The 27,371-nt window shown below is 47.5% G+C and overlaps 1 non-coding gene and 1 pseudogene across 1 annotated transcript; both read left to right on the top strand.

Annotated features, from left to right (window-relative positions):
- Positions 1-22,704: 22,704 nt before the first annotated feature.
- On the top strand, positions 22,705-22,858 carry LOC122792626 (annotated as a pseudogene).
- Positions 22,859-23,262: 404 nt separating this feature from the next.
- On the top strand, positions 23,263-26,993 carry LOC122792605. Its single transcript, XR_006363409.1, has one exon. It is a non-coding gene; the product is annotated as a 28S ribosomal RNA (ribosomal RNA).
- The last annotated feature ends 378 nt before the right edge of the window (positions 26,994-27,371 follow it).

The raw sequence follows: 27,371 nt of genomic DNA, 5'->3' as shown, positions 1-27,371 counted from the left end.
GAGGCTCCAGAGGGCTACTCATTCTGCTGTTATTGACAACATCCATGATCTTGCAAGTGCCCACCATTATTTTGCAGAGGTCATGGATAGACAGTTTTGTAAGTTTGTGGGAATCCTCGACCATGCAATGTATGAGCTTGAGCATATGGTGGGAGTTGTGAGACGGCCATGTGGACATAGGTCTGCAACACAAACAGGTGGAGGTCGATGTGGACGTGCAACAAGTCGGAGCTGCTCCCATAGTTGCAGTATCAACACTAGCACTGCAGGGGGGGATGCCGTCCACACCACAACATAGCAGGCCACATGCACTTGGCCCTGGCTGGTCCCAAGAGGGACCCAGATCCAGCAGACATATGTTATCATCAGGGGAGAGTACCATATCTTGGCTTGTACCTGGTAGTGCCCGTGGAACCCCTGGCAGGCACAATTCTCATGTCCATGGCTCGAGACAGTAAACTGCACACCCTGCCAGGTATGACCTGCAGCTGTCCAACAAATGCCTGTATAGGGAAGCCACATGGCAGAACTGTGTGCATGCATACACACACACATCACCAACATAGCTAGGGCAACCCCATACCTACACACATCACATCTGCACAACCCAATTAATAACAAAACCCCCTAACACACACACATATGTCAAATGGCTCAGCCTAGGTCTCTGGCAAACCCACAACACACCTTGTGCATATGATGATACCTGTGCCACATCCCTGTCATCCATAACATCGATGCACTGACAGGCTAATATGGTTCTGATATACAGGGTGACTGTACTAAGGCGCACCACTGTAATGTGAGTAACATGTTTGCAACACTAAATTTTAATGCTTACATGTCAGGATGTGAAGCTGTCCAGCCATGATGTATTATAGCTATTAACACTGAGTGACTGTGGTCTCCATAATGTATTTCCATTTGTGCTGTAGGTGTGTATGTGTCAGCAGGATATTGGTCTGCTGTTGTTTCCTATAAGGGGTATGGCACTGTGGTGACACCTTGACTGTGCCATATCCTGGGTACAGCTGAACACAAGTCACAGGTCTGTATATCAGTTACTGCATGTGCCACATGCCTGATAGGTCAGAGTGGTGTATACAGGTGAGTGGATGGTGGCTGATGTCAGCAGCCCTTCTACAGTGGACAATGATAAGTGTGCTGGGTGTTACACACCACATGTTTATGTATAACACACACACACAGAGGCTTTAATGTTGATGTAATACACAGAATATACTGTGCACATGGATGGATGTACTTTTGCAGGGAACCCATTTTAGCCCATGTAATTCCACCAAGACAGAATAGGCACAACATCACATTGGGAAATAGTCTGCTAGTTTAATGTCATTGATGATGGTACTGGCAGGGTATATATATCCCCTTCCCCAATGTAGTGCAATCCTCAACTTGGTAAACGTATGTGTGCTGGTGTGGATGGCACAGCCCTGCCCTTTGGAGTGTGTGGGGTGGTGTAGAACTGCATATAATGTGATTGAAAACTACTTAACCTGTTAATACAAATTGTGACAACTACTTAACCTGTTAACATAAACTGTATAGTATTACAGCTGACTAAGTGTGTGTGGGGGGGTACATACAACAATAATCACAATGATGGTAGCTGTGTCCACAAGATCCACACCCAGCTATATATCCCAACCCTAGTATAGATGCAGAACTATACAGTGGGGAAGAGGGCATTTACACATCTACTACTAATGTTGATGGAATGAATTTCCACAAGATGATACATGTGAAATGTTAGCATTTGCCAGTCAGTTCTCAAACAGATGAACTCCTGGGACATGTATTTTCTGCAAATTGAAGTAGATCCCTTCAAATACACACACACTCTTACTTGACAACACTGAGAGTAGAACCCCTATCAATGTACGTATTGCTACTAATGAGTGTGGCCTTAGTTGCACACACCACACAGCTTTTAGAATGAGGTGTGTCCCAAGTTAGAACATCACCAGGCCTTGTACAGCATGTTAATGGGGGATGCACTGGTTGTTTATGAGCAATACTTAGTGTGATATACTGTCAAATAATCTTTGGCAAACACAACAGTCATACACACATCTGAGAGACCTGGGTTTATCAGTGCTAACAACCTTGTCAGTGTGTCCATTCTGTTACAGATAAGTTGCACACAGCACATGCATCATTCGGCTGAATAGTGGAATCAGTTACCTGTATGGTTGATTGTGACAGTGGTCCCCATACAGTGGAACCCAGTACATGTACTGGGGGTATAAATGTGTAAAGACAGTATACCCAGCACCCAGACCCCACATTAGATATTGTACTCACTGAAATCCTTGATAATACTCTGATATGCCAACAATCACACATTGACCAGAACTGAAATACAACCCCTTGTCTATCTCAAGAGTGCTGCTACAGGGATATGCATCTATTGCACATGCAACAGGGATAGGAAGGTGATGCTTTGTCATGGCTCTCCTACGATCAGCAACATCTTTATCCCTTATACTGTATGGCAAGGTGTATTGTATTCAGAAAATGTGGCCTCAGTATGCTGTATCCTACAAATATACACACTTGCACAAATACACACACTTGTCAGGACTCATAGGGTAACCCATGCCTACCTACCCATTTGTACAACAGTGTTGTGCTGGTACTTGCAAGCTCCAGGTAGCCCATAGGGTGAAGAGTGTAACAAGGTACATGTAATGTCCATTACACCAACAGCCATATCTAACTATGGCAATGGGGGTGTAGTTGGTGTGAAGGCTCTCAGGGTGTTATCAACTACAGGTTTACAAATATACAGACACTGTTATCCTCAGTAATGCACACTGACACATTTGTCAGTACTGGGGTCCATTGGTGCAGGTGTTCCTAGATGTATACCAGGATATTGTCCAGATGAGAAGAGTAGGGGATGTTGGTACAGTGGCATCATGCCACCTGGCATTTGTCAACAGGCCATCTATCAACTGATGCCACGTGAGTGATCCTCGGGGTGAGAGTTAAATGCAACATCCAATCATCTGGTTGCCTCTTGCAGAGGGCCAGTGAGGTGCTCCAATTGACATGTATGCAACATGTATTACATAACATGGGTCTGTCTTGGAGACCTGTACCCAAGCATGTTCTGTTGATTGTGATAGTGTAGTTGAGGTATCCATGGCATGTGGTGCGTACAGGGTGGGGATTCCTAGCTGTGTCATTCATAACACAGCTGGGCAGACATGTCAGTGTCAGTCAAGCATAGATTGCCTGTAAGCAGCCAAGATGGGTATCTGACATTTGCACATCTGTACAGAGGACAGACAGACATCAGCTAGCCAACTGGTTATCCATTAAAATGAATGTTTTGACAGATACACATCTTACACTAATAAGTATGCCATTACTACATGACAGCAGCCATCAATGACATGTCCTATACATACAGTAGTCTACAGTTAATATCCACATGTCAGATCAATATCCAGTAGCAAATACTTAATGACACACAGCTCACACACCAAGAACACAATAGTCAGGACTCAGAGTCCATCTTTGCATGCAGGAGTGTTTGGTTTCAGTACTACAATCTGCAATCTACTCTTACTTGGGAAAGCACTGTCAACAGTAGTAATGTAATGACACACTGCATGCCAATGTGACTGCATATAACCTGGGATATTACCCATGTATGAAACAAATTCAAATGAAAAAGAGTGTTGTACAAGCCATATATACTAAGGTGTCTCAGACAGTAAACTCACACCCCTTGCTACTGAAAGCACAGCACATAGACGCATGTTATGTACTTGGAATTAAACACACTTATTAAAGATGTCATTCCCCTGCTATTTTATCCGACTGGAATGTGATCACTGGTTACCAGGGCTGAGCCATGCTTAGCAAGTTCCAGCATTGCTACAATATAAATGCTAAGCAGATATGCGCACTGGTAAGAAAAACTAAAATGGTTTAAGCGCCTATATGTGTAACAATACACTAGGACCGCTTACTATTGCGCAAACCCACGTAAACCTGCTTACAGCTGCTTAAAACTGACTTAACCACTCTGGATCCAACAGTCTTTTTTCTGTATAGCAAAAAAACATACAGCCCTTGCAGGTCCTGAACTGAGTACCCTGTACACTAAAGTCCGAGCATTTAACCATTAAGCCATCACAGCAATGAAGGCATTTGTTATTTTTTTCAATATATCTGTCAGTACACATATTGAATAGTAGTGAACAACTGCATTGACTTCTACAATTGTGTAATACTTGTTAGTGGACATTATTGTTGAATCAGTATGTTGTTATACCTATATAAACACATATCAGAGAAATATGGTGGGATACATCTGGGAAGGTAAATACAACACTCATGGGACCACATAACAAGGATATGGATATATACATATATATATATATATATATATATATATATATATATATATATATATATATATATATATATATATATACACCAATCCCAAAAGCTAGGTGCATGAAACGTACTGGTGGGTGCATGGAAAAAAAACACAATTCCCCAAAACAAATCCAGCACTCCACAGGACATAAATTAATACCAAACAGCAATGGTTTGAAGAAGCTTATTCAGGCATTGCCTGTCCAACACAGACTAGTGGCTGGTTTTGCATCAAGCGTCATCAGTGTTTATAATATTATATATATATATATATATATATATATATATATACGTATACATGTACATACACATATATACTTATATATGTATTTATATACATCTATATATTGTGCTATATATGTATGGTCATATATAGATCTATCTGTATATATATATATATATATATATATATATATATATATATATATATATATATATTCATAGTTTCATAGGTAGGTACTAGGCTATTGGCCCAAGGGCCAACGTAAGACTAGCCAACAAGGTTCCCTGGCTTACGCCACCCAAAAAATTATTTTCCTGTGCCACTGTCGAGCAGAGACACAGAAATGATCCCCGAGGTGTAGCTCCTATTTCCCATCCACTCATCAAGATTTTTCTTGAAGAGTGCTAATGAAGAACTTTGCTTGACATAGATGGGTAGCCTGTTCCAGAGTATGGGAAGTCTTTGGGACAAGAATCTATCCCTCCAGCATGTCCTGTTTATTGTGGTGACAAGGTTTAGGTCCCTAGAGCATGTACCTTGGAGGGAGTGGGATTTCTTTAGCTGTAGCATGTCCAAAAGCTCTGGGTTTGACATAGCTTTATATGTTAGGCAGAGATCACCTCGGAGTAGGTGATATGCTATTGAGTAAAGCTGGAGTTTTTTGAGGTGGTCAGTGTAGGGCATTTCTTTGATGCCAGTAATCCTCTTTGTGAGGTATTTCTGTGGCCTTTCCAACTGCTGCAGATGTCTTGTGAGGTACATTCCAAAAGGGGCATTGTACTCTATAATGGGTCTAATAAGTGTCAAGTAGAGGGGAACAATGACCTCTTTATCAAACACAAATCCTCTGAATCTGGATAAAGTAACCAATGATAAAAGTATAATGTTCCAAAAAAGCTACCGACTCGTTGGAATACACATGGCAAAACAACACTTTAATAAAAAATAGTAAAAATATATAAAACATGTGAGCGCTTTCACAGAGTCCTCTCTGCTTCCTCAGACATACTACAATGACTGCTGCTCTTGTTTAAATAATGATACATCTGTGTCAAATCCAATCAGTTTGCAGTATCTTGACAATAAACATTAAAAAGACATACACTATAGAAACAATCAAATCATATAAATAATAGACTAAAAATGTATGTAAAAAAAATGTAAAAGCTTGCTCTATAGAGATAGATAGTGTTAAAACAGTGGAATTTATGTATAGATGTTAAAAGATGTGACTAAACATAATAATCAATGTTTCAAAGCCCTGTACCTGAGAAAAGATTTCAGTGAAACCTTACTATTTAGTCCAGGTGGCCTGTCAGCCTAAAATCTAATTATTCATTCTTGTTCTGAAGCTTCAGTCTTATTGTTTATGTTCCCACCTCTTTTATTTTCTTGTATAATGTGTAACACTAGAAATTTGAAAGTGTGTGTGGCTCCCTACTTTACAACATCCATCGCTAATGCACTTTTCTCTTTTTTTATTTTTAATGTCCCTTACATGTTCTAGAACTCTATCTTTGAGCAGCCAATTAGTTTTGCCTACATAGTAGGCTGGGCATTTTGTACAGAGACCAAAATATACGACATTCTTACTATGACAGTCTGTATAAAAGCATGTATCGATGCTGAACTTTCTAGTAGGGTGTGCATACTGCCCACCTCCAAATATGAAGGGGCAGGCTGTACACCTTCTACATGGAAAGGTACCTAGCCTATCAGACCTTGAATAGTGGTCTCCATCTAACTTCTTGTAGCACAACTGTCTTTTTAATGACATGTTGTTTTTAAAGGTAAAAGATGGTGTAGCCCCTATAACACCTTCTAGTTCATCCACATTTAACAATATGCCCCAATTATTTTTAATTATATCACAGACTGTACTGATATTACTTAAGAATGTTAATGGAATATGTAATACATCATTCTCTAGGTTCTTGGTTTCTGTGGTACTGGTGGCATAGTTACTTTGGTTATCCTGGTTGATTTTCATCCTGTCATAATAGGACTTATACCTCTCTCTTCTTTCATTCCAAGCCACTTTAATTTGTTTGTCTATATCTCTGGCTTTATATCCCCTTTCAATAGATTCATGTTTTAACAGGGTAAGTGCCTGCGACAAACTATCATCATCATTATATGGCCTCATGCATCTAACTATCTGTCCTTTGATCACATTGGTTTTAGTGTAGTTAGGATGCATACTACTACTTTGTAGGACATTGTTCTTTCTAATGGGTTTCCTATACATGAAGGTATGAACATAACTGAGTGTGTCTCTTATAACCTTTACATCTAAAAACTCTATTTCTCTATTTGAATATTTGTATGTAAAATTCAAAAAGGGAGAAATGGTATTAATGAAATTTTTAAAATTGCTGCAAATTATCTTCACTATCATGCCACAACAGAAAAATATCGTCCACAAAACGCTTGTACCATATAATAGACTTATCAAAAGCATTGCCTGTCAAAATATTCTCAGTTTCCCATTATACAAGTGCTAGGCTGGCGTAGCTATTGGCACAGGTAGTCCCCATAGCCACGCCAACCTTCTGTATATAAAACTTGTCGCCAAATACAAAGGTAGCGCAGGCGATGCCAATAGCCACACCAACCTTCTGTATATAAAACTTGTCACCAAATACAAAGGTATTATTTTCTAGGATGATCTCAATTAGGGTACACATGAGTCAAATTTTGGTATTTTCTATCCCTTTACTATTGAGTAGTTCCCTTACATTATCTATACCCCAAGAATGGGGAATAACTGTAAAAAGGGATGGTATGTCAAGAGTAACAAGCCAACATTGGTCATCTATCCCCTCCAAATGTACACTTAGGTCTCTCAAAAAATCTTTAGTGTCCAATAAGACAGTAGGACATTCCTTAAGTATAGTATGCAGGTTTTTCTTAACATATATCGACAGTGGTTCTGTCGCCCACCCCTGACTAGATACTATAGGTCGTATGGGTGGACTTTCCATGTTTTTATGGACTTTTGGTAGGCCATACATAATTTAAGTCACTGGGTATTCTATACTGAAGTATTCAAAAAGTGGCTCAGAAATCATGCCTGTTATTAACATATCAAACAAAACAATTGCAATCTATCTGTAATGGCTTTAATATGAGTTGCAGAAATCTCACAATAGGCATCGGTGTTACTTAAATGTACTAACATACTTGCAATATATTTGTCTCTATCTAAAATAACAATTCCTCCACCTTTGTCTGCTGGGCATAATTTCAATTCTTTTAAAGCAGTTTTTTAAAGCTTTTAAAGCTATTAAAGCAGAAGTAATCTATAAGAAGCTGTATATACTTAGCACTACTTTCGAGGTTAAGACTTTGCCAACATTTAAGGAGGTCAGAGTATACATGTCCATAGCTGGGCATTGTTAACACTCTGAGACCTCTGGGTGCAATTCTAAACATTAGTGAAGAAGAAGAGCTTTAGAAATCTTGAGAATAAGCTATATAGATATAAGTGCCTTCAATGGCAACGTTTTCACTTAGAAGCATCGCTAAAGTTTAGAATTGCACCCAGAGGTCTTAGAGTGTTAACAATGACCAGCTATGGACATGCATCTTATAGATTACTTCAAACCAGAAGAAGATGAGCTGCTTAAAGAAGTTAATATACTGCACAATGACAGTTTTGATACATTTCTAGTGAAATAATAGCTGACAAGATTGATCAGCTACATGAACATATTAGCCAATATGAGAAACGTCCCTTTAGTGCTGAAACCAAAAAAATACATCGAGATTTACATGATTTTGAACTGGGCAATGTGTTCTCCTAGAACAGAGAGAGAAATACACAGGAAACACTTAGACAACAACCAGGAAGTGGGCGTGACTATACCAGCAGTGAGCAGAGAGGAACAGCAGTGACAAGCACACTGCATATAGAAGCTGAAAACTCCATTTTCAATTACCTACAGCCCAGAAAATCATCTTCAGATGCTGCAGCTAGTGTTGGTGCTAGCACTTCTAAGGTTACAGCAAAAACAACTAGAAGTGATGAAATACCATTTGTTAAACCAAAGAATACAGCATTGGCCTGTGTTAGCTACAAAAACAACGCTAGTGATTCCAGCATTCTAGAATGCTTTTCCAGGAATACAAATGGGACTTTTTTGTTAGAAAAACCTTTCCCAATACGAGGGAGGTCGCACAATCATACTCAATATGGCAAGACACGGAGACCCCACAGTGTGGACGACCAGAAAAAGTTCCTGAAGAAAAGCAAACAGGTTTGATTTTTAATATTTCCTCCATTTCTTTGACTCAAGCACAAAAAACTTTATTGAACAGAGGTTTGAGTTTTGTTCCTGACCAGAGAGCAGATTTGGTGAATGTGTTGAAAGAACTGAAGCTATTTGGCAGGACACTGTCTTTAAAAACTATTTTTCAAGGTGGATCCAACGAATATAATGTTTTTAAAAAACCCAGTACTTTTGTTCCTCCAAGCAATTCTGGGATTGAATTATTCATTGATGTGTGTGAAAAACAACTAAGGAATGTGCTCAGTAATGAAGCTACTAATGTTTTTTATAATTTATCTAAATGTGAACAGCAAGCGTTAAATTACTTAAAATGCTTTAAAAGTATTGAAATACGCCCAGCAGATAAAGGTGGAGGAATTGTTATTTTAGATAGAGACAAATATATTGCAAGTATGTTAGTACATTTAAGTAACACCGATACCTATTGTGAGATTTCTGCAACTCATGTTAAAGCCATTACAGATAGACTGCAAGTTTTTTTTGTTTGATATGTTAATAACAGGCATGATTTCTGAGCCACTTTTTGAATACTATAATATAGAGTACCCAGTGACTCCAATTATGTATGGATTACCAAAAGTCCATAAAAACATGGAAAGTCCACCCATGCGACCTATAGTATCTAGTCGGGAGTGGGCGACAGAACCACTGTCGATATATGTTGAGAAAAACCTGCATCCTATACTTAAGCAATGTACTATTGTCTTATTGGACACTAAAGATTTTTTGAGAGACCTAAATGTACATTTGGAGGGTATAGATGACCAATGTTGGCTTGTTACTCTCGACATAGAGTCCCTTTTTACAGTTGTTCACCATTCTTGGGGTATAGATAATGTAAGGGAACTACTCAATAGTAAAGGGATACCAAAATTCGACTCATGTGTACCCTACTTGAGATCATCCTAGAAAATAATACCTTTGTGTTTGGTGACAACTTTAATACACAGAAGGTTAGCGTGGCTATGGGGACTACCTGTGCCAATAGCTACGCCAACCTAGCACTTGTACAATGGGAAACTGAGAATATTTTGACAGGCAATGTTTTTGTTAAGTCTATTATATGGTACAAGCATTTTGTGGACAATATTTTTCTGTTGTGGCATGATAATGAAGATAATTTGCAGCAATTTTTAAATTTCATTAATACCATTACTCCCTTTTTGAATTTTACATACAAATATTCAAATAGAGAAATAGAGTTTTTAAATGTAAAGGTTACAAGAGACACACTCAGTTATGTTCATACCTCCATGTATAGGAAACCCATTAGAAAGAACAATGTCCTACATAGTAGTAGTATGCATCCTAACTACACTAAAACCAATGTGATCAAAGGACAGATAGTTAGATGCATGAGGCCATATAATGATGATGATTGTACTCTTGTGGAACAGATCCAGCAATAGTTGTAGTATCATGCATTCCAACAACTTCTAAGTTAAAGTCTGTTATTTTCAGGAAGGATACATATGTTAACTCCTTCCTGCACTATACGAGCTCACATCCTTCAAATTAAAAAGAGCCATAGTGAAAGGACAGTTGGTGAGAGCGGTAAGAATGTGCAGTGACTTGCCCAATTTTTCACTTGAATGCACATTTTTAAAGGGACTGTTCATGAATCGGGGTTATCCCCAAAATTTAATTGAGGACTTGATAAGTGAAGTAGAAACTAAGAGGATTAATGGCTTTTATAAGCCACTTCTTATGGGCATCCTTGAAGAAGACCGTGATACAACTGAGGTATTAGACACTGCAATAAATTTACCCATAAGGCATGATACTACAACTATTGCTGGATCTGTTCCACAAGAGTACCCATGCAGTTTCATTACCACTTTTAATCTTAATTCTAAATACATTCAAGGAATTTTGATTAAGAATTGGCACTTTATCTCTAGCAACTCTATTTTAGTAGGAAAACTGGGGGAAAAACCTTGTACAGTTTTTAAGAGGGGAAGGAACATTAAGGAATTGCTGCAAAGCAGTTCAGTAGGAGAAGCTCATAATAGGATCATGGGCTCTTTTGCATGTGGATTTTGTAATTGGTGCAATTTCATAAAGACAGGTAGTTCTTTTTGTATTAGGGAGAAAAAAATATGATATCCACTACAGGATCATGACACAAAATCAATCATTTATGTGGCTTTTTGCACTTGCTGTCCTGCCTTTTATGTCGGTAAAACCGACAGAAGGTTTAAGGAACGCATATACCAGCATTGTTATGCCATCAAAAACAGCAAGTGCAAAAATGCTTTAGCTAAACACATAGTGAATCATCCAGGGCACGGTTTTCTGTTTATGGGCATAGATCATATGCCCATTTCTATCAGGTACGGTCCCATTTCGCTACTATTAGAAAACTGTGAATTATTGTGGCAGCTCAAACTTGATGCCTTCAACATACCAGGTCTTAATGAAAGTTGCAATATTGCACCTGTTTTAAAATATAAATCCTATTTGAGATAAATTGTTTAAGTGTTGATTAATCTAAACTAAAACAACTTTTAGGTTGGATTATTTATACCTTTTATATGTTCTAGTTTTTAATTTATTTGTTTATAGATAAGGACATCTCTTGTTGGTGTATAGGATTATAACATACCTTTACTTATCTACTTAAATAAGAACTTGCAAAATGAACACACCTCCATTCATTTTAGTGAAGGTTTCTTATAGTGTTTATATATTTTTTAGTAATGGGAGGTACTCACATCTCTTGTTTTATTTTCTGTTTATTTTTGACATATATTTTTTAGTCGCATGACAATTGTTTGTTTGATTTAAAATCCTTGAAATGTTGATATAAGATACAATTTTTTATTATCTACTTTTAATATTAACCCCAAATTTAGTCTTACCACTAGTTAACTTATAGCAATAGATTCGTTTTGAAGAGTATAACAGCTTGTTTAATTGAAATAGTTGGTAATTTACCATCGCATTGAATGTATAAGTACCTGTTAAGCATTTGTACATAGAAACCAGGTGTTTTGGTTTCTTTTTGATGATTTGTTTTCTATGCGTGTCAATTGATAAAACGTCTTCTATTGCTACCCAAATTCATTTAGGAAATGATGTAACCACAATGCTAGTATTTAACCACACAAGGGTGTGGCGCTAGTTTTTGTATTGTATTTTCCTCTGAAGAAGCTACCTTTTTAGAGTAGTGAAAACACTGCTAGTGCTTCATAATAAATAAATAATTGCGTTAAGGAACTACCGGGTTGGAGAGGTTTCTTCTGGTTTCGAAGTATTCTTTCACCAGTTTGTCCTCGCTTCTGTTGTTTTACAGCTAGGAAGCTTATTATAAAACAGGTAAGCACTTTCAGGGATGTGCCCCTTCATCATACAACTCAAAAAACAATGCATTCCTTATATAGTAGAAGCACCTGCTATCAATTAAGTCTTAAAAATACAATGTTAAATACAAATGCTTTAACCTTGTCCACTCACTTCATAGGTTCATGGATTGGTGCTGGGCTAGGTGCTCTTGTGGGCCATTTTGAGCTTAGCAAGCTGCCCCATGTGAGGGTCAAACCCTGCATGTTGGGTCTGTGAGGTAAACACCTTAACCATTATTCCATTATTAACCTCATATACATAATATGTGTTCTAATATTTATGAATTTTTGAACCAGATATATGCATAGTCAAGATATACTAGAGTGGTACAGTTGCTGTTTGTTAAATACGGTATGTAACCCAGGAAAAGAGCTCTCCCACCTGGGTAGTAGTGGAAGCCATGAGGGGGTCCCTCCCGATGGAAGTCCTTAATATGGCATCCCCGAAATATTGCCAAGTCCCAGGAGGTGCTCTGGATGGGAGAGCAGGGGCACAAGGAAGTCTTGATGAGGTCTGGCTGAGGCCTCACGGCCCAGCAGAGTTCCACAAGGTTGGGAAGGATCAGTGGGACGTTCCCCTGAGGGGATCCGAGAGCAGGGTAGACACATTATGATTTGGCAGCCTCCAGGAGTTATGTAACTTAGGAAAAGAGCTCTCCCACCTATGTAGAAGTGGAAACCATGAGGGGGTCCCTCCTGGTGGAAGTCCTTAAGGGAGAGATATCCGGAAAATGGCCAGGCTTGGGGAGCTGCTGCCTGGGTGAGGGGGACCGGACGATGCCCCCCTCTGGGATGGAAGTCCGGAAGGGAGAGAGAGGTGAAAAGTAGCCAGGTAGGGAGTGTGCCCTCCTGGGTGGGAGGGTCTGGCTCGTGCCCCACAGAGGGAAAGAAGACCTCAAGGGAGCATCTGTTGGAAGGCTGTGGGACCAGGAGTGCTCCTGCCTTGGTGAGCAGGGTCAGGCAGAGGTCCCCACAATAAGACATCTATAAGGAATTGAGGAGTGGGCATCTGCGGGGCCTGGAGAACTCCTGCCAGGTAGGGGGAATGCATCTAACCTCACGTGGTACACGACTGCATCCCCAAAAAATAGCCAAGTCCCTGGAGTTGCTCTGGACGAAAGAGCAGGGGGACATGGATGTCTTGATGGTGGACCTTCCCCTTGGTGGCAAGGGGAGTTCTGCAAGGCTGCACATGATCAGAGGGAAGTCCCCCTGATAAGGTCTGAGGGCATGGGGACACGGCATGGCTTGGCAGCCTGCAGGGGATATGTGGGAGACAGGGACTGTGGTGCTGTGGACCAGAAGGGAAAGGGACGTGGAAGTTCCGATGAGAGCAGCCCTGCCCATTTGTGGCCAAGGGGAGTTTTGTGAGGCTGGATGGGATCGGACTGAAGCTCCACGGAGAGGATCCAAGGGCACAGGTGACAAAGCATGGTTTGGCAACCTGCAGGGGACATGGATGTGGTGGGGTCCCCCAAGTTGAGTTGGAACCAATGGCCAGTAGAGTTGGCCAACAGTGCGGGCATGCCAAGGTCCACCCCCAGAAGCCAGGTCTGTGATCCCATCCTCCCAGGCCCTAGGGGTGCAAAGATACAGCTGCAGAGGCATCTCACACCTGGGTCCAGCCCGGGGAGTCGTCTGACAGCATAGGTGTGCCAAGGGCTGTCCACAGAATCTAGGTTTGCGATCCTGCCTCCCAGGCCCCAGGGGTGCGAAGATATGGCTGCTGTGGTGTCTCACACCCGGGTCTGGCTGGAGAGTTGGCCAACAGTGCAGGCATGCAAAGGGCCACCCCCAGAAGCCAGGTCTGTGATCCCAGCCTTCCAGGCCCCAGGGGTGCAGAGATACGGCCACAGTGGCATCTCGCACTAGGGTCTGGCTGGGGTAATTGGCCGACAGTGCAGGCATGCAGAGGGCTTCCCCTGGAAGCCAGGTCTGCGATCCTGTCCTCCAGCCCCCAGGGGTGCAGAGATATGGCCACAGTGGCGTCTTGCTCCCGGGTCCAGACAGGAGAGTTGGCTGACAGTGCGGGCATGCCAAGGGCTGCCCCCTGAAGCCAGGACTGTAATCCCATCCAGCCAGCCCCCAAGGGTGTGGAGATACAGCGCTGTGGCATCTCACACCTGAGTCCAGCAGGGGAAGATGGCCAACAGCGTGGGTGTGCCGAGGGACACCCCCAGAAGACAGGTCGGTGATCCCATCCTCCCATCCCGCAGGGGTGCAGAGATACAGTGGCCATGGCGTTTCATGCCTGGGACCATCTGCAGGTGCCAGGCCAGCCTTCGGTCCTTCACCCGGCACTGCGGAGATGCCGCCCTGTGAACGGCACCACTCAGGAGGCAAGGGGGCACATGCCAGAAGGCTCAAAGCAAAGCACATTTGTCAGAGCCTGGCACTGCCGAGGAGTGAGACAGTGGTGTGAGATGAAATGGGCTGAGATGCCGGGACTGTGGCCATATCCTGCATGAGTTTGAAAGCCCTGGGTGGAGGGCAAAGGGGAGAACCGGCATCACAGAAGTCTGGATGAGGGTCTGGCTGAGGGCTCGTGGAACAGCAGAGTTCCACAAGGCTGGGAAGGATCAAAGGGAAACTCCCTTGAGAGGCTCTGAGAGCAAGGTTGACACATTATGATTTGGCAGCCTCCAGGAGTTATGTAATCTGGGAAAAGAGCTCTCCTGCCTGTGTAGAAGTGGAAGCCATGAGAAGGTCCCTCCCGATGGAAGTTCTTAAGGGAGAGAGAGGCAGAAAATGGCCAGACTGGGAGAGCTGCCAGCTGGGTTTGGGGGTTCGGACCGTGGCCCCCTCCAGGATGGAAGTTCGGAAGGGGGACATAAGCGAAAAGCAGAGGGACAGGGCGCACTCCCTCCTGTGAGGGAGGGTCCGGATCGTGCCCCCCAGTGGGATGGAAGTCCCCAAGAGAGCATCTGGTAGAAGGCTGCAGGGCCAGGAGTGCTCCTGTCAGGTAGGGGGAAGGCGTCTGACCTTGCACGGTACCGGACAGCATCCTCAAAATGTCGCTAAGTCCCCAGAATGGCTCTGGACCTGAAAGGAGGGGGACATGGAAGTCCCAATGAGAGCGTGCCTGCCCTTCATTGGCCAAGGGGAGCTCTGCGAGGGTGGCCTGGATCAGAGGGAGATTCCCCCTGAGAGGGTCCAAGTGCACAAGGACACAGCACAGCTTGGCAGCCTGCAGGGGATATGCAGGAGACAGGGACTGTGGTGCTCTGGACCTGAAAGGAGGAGGACGTGGAAGTCCCGATGAGAGTGTGCCTGCCCCTCAGTGGCTGAGGGAAGCTCTGCGGGGGCATCCAGGATTGGAGGGACATTCTGCCTGAGAGGCTCCGAGGGCACAAGGACATGGCACAGCTTGGTTGCCTGCAGGGGATATTCTGGAGACAGGGACTGTGGTGCTCTGGACCTGAAAGCAGGAGGATGTGGAAGTCCAAATTAGAGTGTTCCTGCCCCTCATTTGCCAAGGGGAGCTCCGCAAGGACAGCCAGGATTGGAGGGAGGTACACCTGAGAGGCACAAAGAGCATGGGGACATGGCACAGCTTGGCAGCCTGCAGGGGATATGTGAGAGATGGGGACTGTGGTTCTCTGGACCAGAAAGGAGAGGGACGTGGAAATCCTGATGAGTGTGCATGCCCCTCAGTGGCTGAAAGGAGCTACCTGAGAGAAACCTGGATCAGAGGAAAGTCCCCGTGAGAGGCTCTAAGGCCATGGGGACACGGCACAGCTTGGCAGCTTGCAGGGGATATGCGGAAGACAGGGACTGTGGTGCTCTGGATCTGAAAGGAGGGGGACGTGGAAGTCTTGATGAGAGTGTGCTTTCTCCTCGGTGGCCAAGGGGAGCTCCGCAAGGGTAGCCTGGATTGGACAGAGGTCTCCCTAAGATGCTCCATGGGCATGGGGACATGGCACGGCATGGCTTGGCAGCCTGCAGGGGATATATGAGAGATGGGGACTCTGGTGGTCTGGACCGGAAACGAAGGAGATGTGAAGTTCCAATGAGAGCGTGACTGCCACTCTGAGGCTGAGGGGAGCTCCGCGAGGGTTTCAGGGATCAGAAGGTGGTCTCCCTGAGAGGCTCTGAGGGCACAGGGACACGGCATGGTTTGGAAGCCTGCAGGGGATATGTGGGAGATGGGGACTGTGGTGCTCTGGACAGGAAAGGAGGGGGAAGTGAAAGTCCTTGTGAGAGCATGCCTGCTCCTTGGTGGCTTAAAGGAGCTCCCCGAGGGTGACCTGGATTGGAGGGATGTCCCCGTGAGAGGCTCCAGTGGCATGGGGACATGGCTCAGCTTGGCAGCTTGCAGGGGATATGTGGGAGACAGGGAATGTGGTGCTCTGGACCTGAAAGCAGGGGGACGTGGAAGTACCGATGAGAGTGTGCTTTCTTCTCGGTGGCTAAGGGGAGCTCCGTGATGGTAGCCTGGATTGGAGGGAGGTCTCCCTCAGAGACTCTGTGGGCACGGGGACACAGCATGGCTTAGCAGCCTGCAGCCTGCAGGGGATATGTGGGAGATAGGGATTATGGTGCTCTGGACTGGAAAGGAGGAGGACGTGGAAGTAACAATGAGAGCGTGACTGCCCCTCAGCGGCTGAGGGGAGTTCCATGAGGGTGGTAGGGATCAGATGGAGTTCCCTTTGACATGCTCCAAAGCCAGAGACCCCTCAGAGGCTCTGAGGGCATGGGGACATGGCACGGCTTGGCTGCAGGCAGGGGATATGTAGGAGACGGGGACTGTGGTGCATTGGACCAGAAAGGAGGGTGAAATGGAAGTCCCAATGAGAGTGTGCCTGCCCCTCGGCGGCTGAGGGGAGTGCCGCGAGGAAGGCCTGGATCTAAGGGATGTCCCCCTGAAAGGTTCCGAGGGCATGGGGACACAGCATGGGTTGGCAGCCTCCAGGAGATTTGCAACCTGGGAAAGGAGCGCTCCTGCCTCAGTAGAAGTGGAAGCCTGGAGGGGGTGTCCATTCCCTTGGAAGTTTGGAATGGGGAGAGAAACAGAAGGTGGCTGGGCAGGGAGCACACCCTCCTGGGTGAGAGGGTCCAGATCCTGCTCCCGGTGGGACGGAAGTCCTCAAAGGAGCATCTGTTGGAAGGCTGTGGGTCCTGGAGTACTCCTGTCTGGTTGAGTCGGGTCACATAAAGCCCCGCAGGACAGAAGTCCTCAAGTGAGCATCTTGCGGAAGGCTGTAGGGCCAGGAGTGCACCTGCCGGGTAGAGGGAAGGTGTCCGACCTCGCCCGGTATCCAACGGCATCCTCAAAATGTCACAAAGTCACCAGAATGGCTCTGGACAGAAAAGGATGGGGGCTCAGAAGTCCCGGTGAGAGCAAGCCTACCCCTCGGCCACCTAGGGGAGTTCCATGAGGGTGGCCTGGATCAGAGGGATGTCCCCCTGAGATGCTCTGAGGGCACGGGGACACGGCATGGCTTGGCAGCCTGCAGGGGATGTGCGGGTGAAGTGGAGTTTGGTGCTCTGGACCTGAAAGGAGGGGGACGTGGAAGTCCCGATGAGAATGTGCCTGCACCTCAGCAGCTGAGGGGAGCTCTGTGAGGGTTGCCCGGATTGGAGGGAGGTACCCCTGAGAGGCAGCAAGAGGACGGGGACATGGCACAGCTTGGAAACCTGCAGGGGATATGTGAGAGACAGGGACTGTGGGGCACTAAACCTGAATGGAGGAGGCCATGGAAGTCCTGAAGAGAGTGTGCCTGCCCCTCAGCACCCAAGGGGAGTTCTGTGAGGGTGGCTGGGTTTGGAAGGAGGTACCCCTGAGAGGCTCTGAGGGCACTGGAACACAGCATGACTTGGCAGGCTCCAGAAGATATGCAACCCGGATAAAGAGCACTCCCGCCTTGTAGAAGTGGAAGCCTGGAGGGGGAGTCCAGAATGGTGAGAGAGGAGGAAGGCATCCAGGCAGGGACTGAGCCCTCTTGGGTGAGATAGGCCGGACCGTGCCCCCGGTGGGACAGAAGTCCTCAAAGGAGTGTCTGGCAGAAGGCTGCAGGGCCAGGAGTGCTCTTGTCTGGTTGAGCGGGGTCAGGTAGAGCCCCGCAGGAAGGAAGTCCTCAAGTGAGCATCTGTGGAAAGTGGTGAGGCCAGGAGTCCTCCATCCTAGGCAAGGGGAAGGTGTCCAACCTCACCCGGTACCCAATGGCATCCTCAAAATGTTGCAAAGTCCCCAGAATGGCTCTGGACAGGAAAGGAGGGGGGCTCAGAAGTCCCAATGATAGCCAGCCTGCCCCTCGGCTGCCTAGGGAAGTTCTGCGAGGGTGGCCTGGATTGGAGGGATGTCCCCCTGAGAGGCTCCGCAGGCATTGAGACACAACATGGCTTGGCAGCCTGCAGGGGATATGCAGGTGACGGGGACTGTGGTGCTCTGGACCAGAAAGAATGGGGCCTCAGAAGTCCCGATGACAGCATTCCTGCCCCTCAGCGGCTGAGGGGAGTTCCGCGTGGGTGGCCTGGATGAAAGACAGGTCCCCCTGAGAGGCTCAGAGGGCATGGGGACACAGCATGGTTTGGCAGCCTGCAGGGGTTATGCAGGAGAGAGGGACTGTGGTGCTCTGGACCAGAAAGGAGGCAGACATGGAAGTCCCGATTAGAGCATGCCTGCCCCTCGTCAGTCGAGGGGAACTGCATGAGGGCAGCCTGGATTGTAGGTAGGTCCCCTTGAGAGGGTCTGAGGGCATGGGGACACAACACGACTTGGCAACTTGCAAGGGACATGGAGGGGACCGGGTCCCCGAGGCGAGCCTTGGAATGTGGCTGGGCAAAGAAGTCTCTCTCCAGGGTCGAAGGCGAGGGCCATCATGGTAGGCACTTACGGTAGTCCTTAAGGGAGCTTTGTGTGGAGGTCTGTAGGCCCAATAGAGCTCCTGGCCAGGCAGAGGCATCTGACCCCATTCCCATCCCGTTCTCAAAGGTGTTCTTATAAAATCACAAAGTCCTAGCTCTGGATCGGAAAGGAGGCAGACTTGGAAGTCAATATGAGAGCGTACCTGCCCCTCTTAGGCCGAAGGGAGTTCCACGGGGTGGTCACACCCTACAAGTTCGCTCCCCCGATTGCCCGGCAGGCACATGATATGTGGCACAATTTGGCAGCCTCCAGGAGTTAAGGGAGGATGGGCTGTCTTGTCAGAGTGTGAGTCTGAGTCCCAGCCCCAGAGGAGAATGTCCTGCGAGGTGTCTGTGTGGGGTCGAGGCACCCTCACAGGCCTCTTCCTCCTGGCCAGAGGTCCATATGAGAGCAGATCTGCTGCTCAGCAGCTGAGGGGAGTACCGTGGGGCTGGTCACACCCTACAGGTATGTCCCCTGGAAGGGCTGGTGGGCACGCGTGATCTAGCACAATTTGGCTGCCTTCGGGAGCTGAAGAACAATGGGGCATCCCATCGAAATGCACGATTCCGAATACCCCAGTCCAGGTCTCAGCCCAGGGAGAGGGAAAATGAGGTGTTTCATCAGAGTCCGTGTCCCAGCACTGAGTGATGTCCCGCCAGGTGTCCACATAGCATCGAAGTACCCTTACCCACTTTTCATCAATCGATTGGGCCGACCAACTCCCACTGGTAGAAGTCCCCTGTGGCATGCATCTGTGGGTCACGGCTTGTGGGTTGAGCTTCTCCACCCCAGGAGCGAGGTGCGGGTGTGGGTGCAGAATGCTCCGTGTCCCTCAGGGTGGAAGTCTAGGTGAGACTGATGAGCCCGGGTTGAGGCAAAGGAGTCCTGTGACACGGCCGCCATGCACAACCAAGTGTGAGGGGGGTCTCTCCCACTTTTCTCTGGCTATGAGCACTGACACACACTGTCCGGAGTCATGGTTGCTAGTCCACGACCAGCACCCATGGTGCCCCCTCCACGCAAAGAGGCACCCCTCCTTTGGTGGAGGTATGGGTTCCTGCCCCGCATCTCCACCCACTCACCCACCGAGGTGCTCCTATCTGGTTGATCCTGCCAGTAGCATATGCTTGTCTCAAAGATTAAGCCATGTAAGTCTCGGTGCACATGGACACTACAGTGAAACTGCAAATGGCTCATTAAATCAGTTATGGTTCCTTTGATTGCTCCACCGTTACTTGGATAACTGTGGTAATTCTAGAGCTAATACATGCTGACGAGGGCTGACCTCCGGGGATGCATGCATTTATCAGACCAAAACCAATCTGTGTCTTGGCCAGGCATCTTTGGTGACTCTAGATATACTTGGGCCGATCGCGTGCCCTCGTGGCGGTGACACGACATTCGAATGCCTACCCTATCAACTTTTGATGGTACTATCTGTGCCTACCATGGTGAGCACGGGTAACAGGGAATCAGGATTCAATTTCAGAGAGGGAACCTGAGAAATGGCTACAATATCCAAGGAAGGCAGCAGGCACGCAAATTACCCACTCCTGACTCAGGGAGCTAATGACAAAAAATAATAATACAGGACTCTTTCAAGGCCCTGTAATTGGAATAAGTGTATTTTAAATCCTTTAATGAGGATCTATTGGAGGGCAAGTCTGGTGTCATCACCCTTGGTAATTCCAGCTCAAGTTGCTGCAGTTAAAAAGCTCATAGTTGTATCTTAGGATCAGGCTGGCCGTCCACCGCGAGGTGAGTTACCGCCTGTCCCAGCCCCTGCCGCTTGGCACTCCCTCGACGCTCTTAACTGAGTGTACTGGGGGTCCGAAGCATTTACTTTGAAAAAATTAATGTGTTCAAAGCAGGCTGGTCACCTGAATACTTCAGCTAGGATTAATGGAATAGGACCCAGGTTCTATTTTGTTGGATTTCGGAACTGAGGCCATGACTAGGAGGGATGGCCGGGGGTATTCGTATTGTGACGCTAGAGGTGAAATTCTTGGACTAGCGCAAGATGAACGAAAGCAAAAATATTTGCCAAGAATGTTTTCATTAATCAAGAATGAAAGTTGGAGGTTCAAAGATGATCAGATACCGTAGTAGTAGTTCTGACCATAAATGATGCCGACTAGCAATCTGGTGGAGTTATACCCATGACCCACAAGGGAGCTTCCAGGAAACCAAAGACTTTGGGTTCTGGGGGGAGTATAGTTGCAAAGCTGAAACTTAAAGGAATTGATGGAAGGGGATCACCAGGAGTGGAGCTTGCAGCTTAATTTGACTCAACATAGGAAACCTCACCTGGTTCGGACACGGAAAGGATTGACAGAGTGATAGCTCTTTATCAATTCTGTGGGTGGTGATGCATGGCCATTCTTAGTTGGTGGAGTGATTTGTTTGGTTAATTCTGATAACGAACGAGACTCCGCCATGTTAACTAGTTATGCAGCTCAGTGCGGTCATCTCCAAATTCTTAGAGGAACAAGTGGCTTTCAGCCATATGAGATTGAGCAATAACAGGTCTGTGATGCCCTTAGATGTCTGAGGCTGCACACATGCTACACTGAATGAATCAATGTGTGTCTACCCTTGGCCGACAGGTCCAGGTAATCCATTGAATCCCATTCATGATAGGGACTGGAGATTGCAATTATTCCCCATTAACTAGGAATTCCCAGTAAGTGTGGGTCATAAGCTCGCATTGATTCAGTCCCTGCCCTTTGTGCACACAGCCCATTGCTACTACAGATTGGATGGTTTAGTGAGGTCCTCGGTGGAGTAGGTCACGGCCCCAGAAGACAATCAAATTTGACTATCTAGAGGAAGTAAAAGTCGTAACAAGGTTTCCATAGGTGAACCTGTGGAAGGATCATTAATGCCAAGGGTCTCAGGAAGGCACTGTCCCCAGGTATCAGGTCCTCTCCTCGCTCCCCCCACCCTGACACTCTATGTCTCTCTCTGACTCCTATCTCTCTGTGTGCCCTGATGGAGGCCAGCGGGACTGAGTCCTTGGCTCCCAGGGTGAGGGAGGGTAGAGAGAGGGGAGGGAGTGAGAGGAGGGGTGATGTCTGTCCCCCCTTGCTTCCCAATGGCGGGATGGAAGGGGTCTTTCCATGCAGTGGGAGGTGTGAGTGCTCCTCTGCTGCCATGAGGGGATGGTGGTGGAGGGTGCGCCCGGTCCAGCAGTGTAGACCGCCACGCACCTCGGAGGTGGCTGGCTCACTGTGTAGTAGGGGGAGGGAGAGGGTGCCATCCTGGCAGGGTGGTTTTGGCCTCCTCTCTGGCTGTGTGGGTCCACCCCACTGGGGTGGCTCACCAGAGTCCTCTCACCTTGATGTCGGTTTAGGGTAAATGTGGATGATGCCCCACTCCACGTGGGGCATCAGTTAAAAGACCCAGATGGTCAGCAGTGTGGCTGTGCACCAGCCACTGCAGGACTCCCTGCTGTCCTGCATCATGGAGATAGTAACGCCAGTCTGGGCACCTACAACGATGCCTGTGAAACCTCGCATGCTTGTCTTGAGGTGCGATGTTGTGTGGGCAGCGGTGCCCCCCACTGAACAAGAACTGTACGACTTTGAGCGGTGGATCACTTGGCTCATGCGTCAATGAAAAACACAGCTAGCTGCAAGAACTAATGTGAATTGCAGGACACATCAATCATCGACACTTCAAACGCACTTTCTGGGCACGGGTTACTCCCGGGGTTATGCCTGTCTGAGGGGTGATGTACCTTCCATCACCACGGGGGTATCTGGCCTCCATCGAGGGAGCAGCTTTGGAGTCCAAGGAGCTCGCTGCTGGCCCCCATCCCCCAGGGAGAGATGCCGGTGGAGGAGAAGAGTCCCCAGCCGACCCAAGCTGGGAAGCCCATCCGAGGACAGGAGGGAGCAGGTGCACATCTGGCCTGCCCCCACAGAGGCTGTCGGTGGCACTGCCACTGGGCTGCCCTCCTGGGGTGGAGCCTGACACCCGCCTGCCTGGTCCCATCATGCTGGGGCCATGTCGGCTGTCCTCCTCCACTGCCCGGAGTCTAGGGGTGGGGAGTGGGTGTGTGGGAGCCAGAGGAGGATGGGTAGTCTGTCTGCCCCCGAGACCCTTGCTGTCCCCCCCGTGACCACACTTGGAACGCGACCTCAGATCAGACATGGAGACCCACCAAATTTAAGCATATTACTAAGTGGAGGAAAAGAAACTAACCAGGATTCCCTCAGTAAAGGTGAATGAAGAGGTAAGACCCCAGCACCAAATCCTCACCCAGGTGACAGATGCAGGGAAATGCGGCGTACAGAAGTTTGTCTCCCTGGCGCCGCCCAGGGGGCCCAAGTCCTTGTGATCGAGGCTAAGCCTGTGGTTGGTGTGAGGCTGGTGGTGGCCCCTGGCACATCGAGAGCAGGTCTTCCCGGAGTCAGGTTGTTTGTGAATGCAGTCCAAAGTGGGTGGTAAACTTCATCTAAGTCTAAACACCAGTACAAGACCGATAGTAGACAAGTACCATAAGGGAAAGTTGAAAAGAAATTTGAAGAGAGAGTTCAAGATGGCGTGAAACCATTAAGAAATAAATGGGAAGGGTCCATGCGGCGCGCCCTGAGGATTCAACCCTGTGGCTGTGCCGGCCAACTGGGTGATCCCCCTCGGTGGGGTGGGGGACTATCCCTAGGTGTGCCGGCTGACATTGGGTGCACTTCCTCCATGTCATTGTGCTGCAACCAGCTCCAGGTTAGCTGGGAAGTTCGTAAGGAAGGTGGCCCTCCTCCCCAGAGGGGAGTGTTACAGCTTGTGTCATTAGCCCTCACCATAACCCGGGCCGTGTGAGACGACCGCTGCCACACCCACCTCTGCTCTCATGGTGTGAGCCATGGGCCCCCAACTCCCGGTGAGGCTATCAACTGGGCCAGACTGCCCTCAGTGCTGTCCAACTGCATCCCATCACCAGGCCAGGTGATGCCAATGACCCACCCATCACATCTTGAAACACAGACCAAAGAGCCTAACAGGTGCATGAGTCCAAGGGTGGGCAGGAGACCCTATGGCACAATAAAAGTGCTGGCTGGCAAGTGCTGACTGAGGCAGGATTCCCCTGCCCTGTGTGGGGGGTGCACTGCTGGCCCATCTCACCTGTCCCGTTGGGGAGGTGGAGCATGAGCACACCTGGTGGGATTCAAAAGATGGTGAACTAAGCCTGGGTAGGGAGAAACCAGATAAAACTCTGGTGGAGGTACGTAGTGGTCCTGACGTGCAAATCAGTAATCTGACCTGGGTATAGGGGCGAAAGACTAATCGAACCATCTAGTAGCTGGTTCCCTCTGAAGTTTCCCTCAAGATAGCTGGAGCTTGGTGGACGCAGTTTTATCTGGTAAAGCGAATGATTAGAGGTCTTGTGGCTGAAATGATCTCAAACTATTCTAAAACTTTAAATGGGTAAGACGCCTGACTCGCTGGCTTGTAGCCAGGTGTGGAATGCGAGCGCCCAGTGGGCCACATTTGGTAAGCAGAACTGGAGCTGCGGGATGAACCAAATGTTGGGTCAAGGCGCCCGATGCTGATGCTCATCAGACCCCAGAAAATGTGTTGGTTGATATAGACAACAGGACGGTGGTCATGGAAGTTGGAATCCGCTAAGGAGTGTGTAACAACTAACCTGCCGAATCAACTAGCCCTGAAAATGGATGGCACTGGAGCATCAGGACCATACCCTGCCATCGCCAGCACTTGGAGCTGTGGGGGCTACACCACAATGAGTAGGAGGGCCACCACAGTAGCACTGAAGCCCAGGGTGAGAGCCCCGGTGGAGCTGCCACATGTGCAGATCTTGGTGGTAGTACCAAATATTCAAAAGAGAGCTTTGAAGGCCAAAGTGGAGAAGGATTCCTTGTGAATAGCAGTTGAACATGGGTCAGTCAGTCCTGAGAGATAAGCTAGTGCTTTTCTGAAGGGATGGGAGATGGCCTCTGTCACCCTCAGCTGATCAAAAGGAAGTCGGGTTCAGATGCCCAAATCCGAAGCGGCAGAGATTGGAGTATAGTGGCGTCCAGTGCAGTGATGCAAACAATCCTGGAGAAGCTGGTGGGGGCCCCTGGGAGAGTTCTCTTTTCTTTGTAAAGGACAGGGCACCCAGGAATGGGTTCACCCCAAGAGAGGGGCCTACACCCTGTAAAGTGTCACGGTTCCAGCGGCATCAGGTGAACTCTTGCTGGCCCTTGAAAATCTGGGGAAGAGGGTGTAAGTCTTGTGCCGGGCCATAACCATATCCTCAGCAGGTCTCCAAGGTGAACAGCCTCTGGCATGTTAGAACAATGTAGGTAAAGGAAGTACGTAACTTCAGGATATGGATTGGCTCTAAGGGCTGGGCTGGTCGGGCTCAGATGTGAAGCAGGGCTGGGTGCACACCAGGACTGGACAAGGTGTCACCACCTCACCATGGCCCCACTCCTGGAGGGGTAAGGGGATAGCACTGGCGACTCCAGACGCACATCAGGCCCTTCCTATGGATCGCCCTGGCTGCATCAGGTGCCAGTCCTGACCGGCATCCCGCATTGTCTGGCAGCTAACAGCTGACTTAGAACTGGTCTGGACCAGGGGAATCTGACTGTTTAATTAAAACAAAGCATTGTGAAGGCCCAAGACAGGTGTTGACATGACATGATTTCTGTCCAATGCTCTGAATGTCAAATTGAAGAAATTCAATGAAGTGCAGGGAAACGGTGGTAGTAACTATGGCTCTCTTAAGGTAGCCAAATGCCTCGTCATCAAATTAGTGATGTGCATGATTGGATGAACAAAATTCCCACTGTCCCTACCTACTATCTAACAAAACCACAGCCAAGGGGATGGGCTTGGCAGAATCAGCGGGGAAAGAAGACCCTGTTGAGCTTGACTCTAGTATAGAACTATGAAGAGACATGAGAGGTGTAGAATAAGTGGGAGGCCTTGGCTGCCTGTGAAATACCACTACTCATCATTTTTTTCATTTATTTGGTGAGGCGGGGGGGAGCCCCACCAGGGCTCTCGCTTTTGGCTCAAAGCGTTCAGGCATCCGGGTGCAACCCATTCCTGTGACAGTGTCAGGTGGGGAGTTTGACTGGGGCGGTACACCTGTCAATGAGTAATACAGATGTCCTAAGGTGAGCTCAGGGAGGACAAAAACCTCCCATGGAGCAGAAGGGCAAAAGCTCACTTGATCTTGATTTTCAGTATGAATACAGACCATGAAAGCGGGGCCTAATGATCCTTCTGGCTTTTTGGCTTTTAAGCAGGAGGTGTCAGAAAATTTACCACAGGGATAACTGGCTTGTGGCGGCCAAGCGCTTATAGTGACATCACTTTTTGATCCTTCAATATCGGCTCTTTCAATCATTGTGAAGCAGAATTCACCAAGCGTTAGATTGTTCACCCACTAATAGGGAACATAAGCGGGATTTAGACCATCGTGAGACAGGTTAGTTTTACCATACTGACAATGTGTTGTTGCAATAGTAATCCTCCTTAGTATGAGTGGAACTGCAGGTTCAGACATTTGGTGTATGCTGAGGAGCCAATGGTGCAAAGCTACCATCTGTGGGATTATGAGTGAATGCCTCTAAGTCAGAATCCCGCCTAAACGTAATGATACCACAGTGCAGCAGATCTCCAGTTGGCCAGGGATAGCTGGCCGCAAGGTCAGTGAGGAGCGCTGCTCATCACTGGGTTGGAGCACGGATGGAAGGAGGCCACCTCTCTCTCCAGCAGTGCTCCACATGTTCATGGGGAAATGGGTGCTAAATCATTCTTAGACAACCTGATTGTAGGTCAGGGTTTCAAACGTAGCAGAGCAGCAAAAAGCTGCAATCTATTGAAAGTCAGCCCTCGAGCCAAGCTTTTGTTACAGGCAGGGCGGACAGGCTCTATGCCCTCACAAGGAGGGGGAGACCTGTCCTTGGCCGTCCCACCCTACGTGCTGCTCCCCCTCTGCTAAGGTCCAGATCATTGGCGGGACTTTGCCTTTTGGTGGTGGGTGCGGGCTCTGGTGGGCTGATCTAGGGAGTGGGTCCATGCATGACCTGGCAGAGGGTGCATGGCTCCCAGGAAAGGGCAGAGGTCCATCCAGGGAAGTTCGATCCGGGATCCCATCCTCCCAGCCCTCAGGGGTGCAGAGATACATCCACAGTAGCATCTCACATCTGGGACCATCTGCAATTACCAGGTCAGCCTCAGGTCCTTCACCTGACACTGCGGAGATGCTGCCATGTGAACGGCACCAC

Source organism: Protopterus annectens, chromosome 1.part2 (assembly GCF_019279795.1).
Source record: "Protopterus annectens isolate FY-2018-M chromosome 1.part2, PAN1.0, whole genome shotgun sequence".
Classification (NCBI taxonomy): domain Eukaryota; kingdom Metazoa; phylum Chordata; order Ceratodontiformes; family Protopteridae; genus Protopterus; species Protopterus annectens.
The sequence above is the reverse complement of the archived record's forward strand: the minus strand, read 5'-3'. Positions and strand labels throughout refer to the sequence as shown.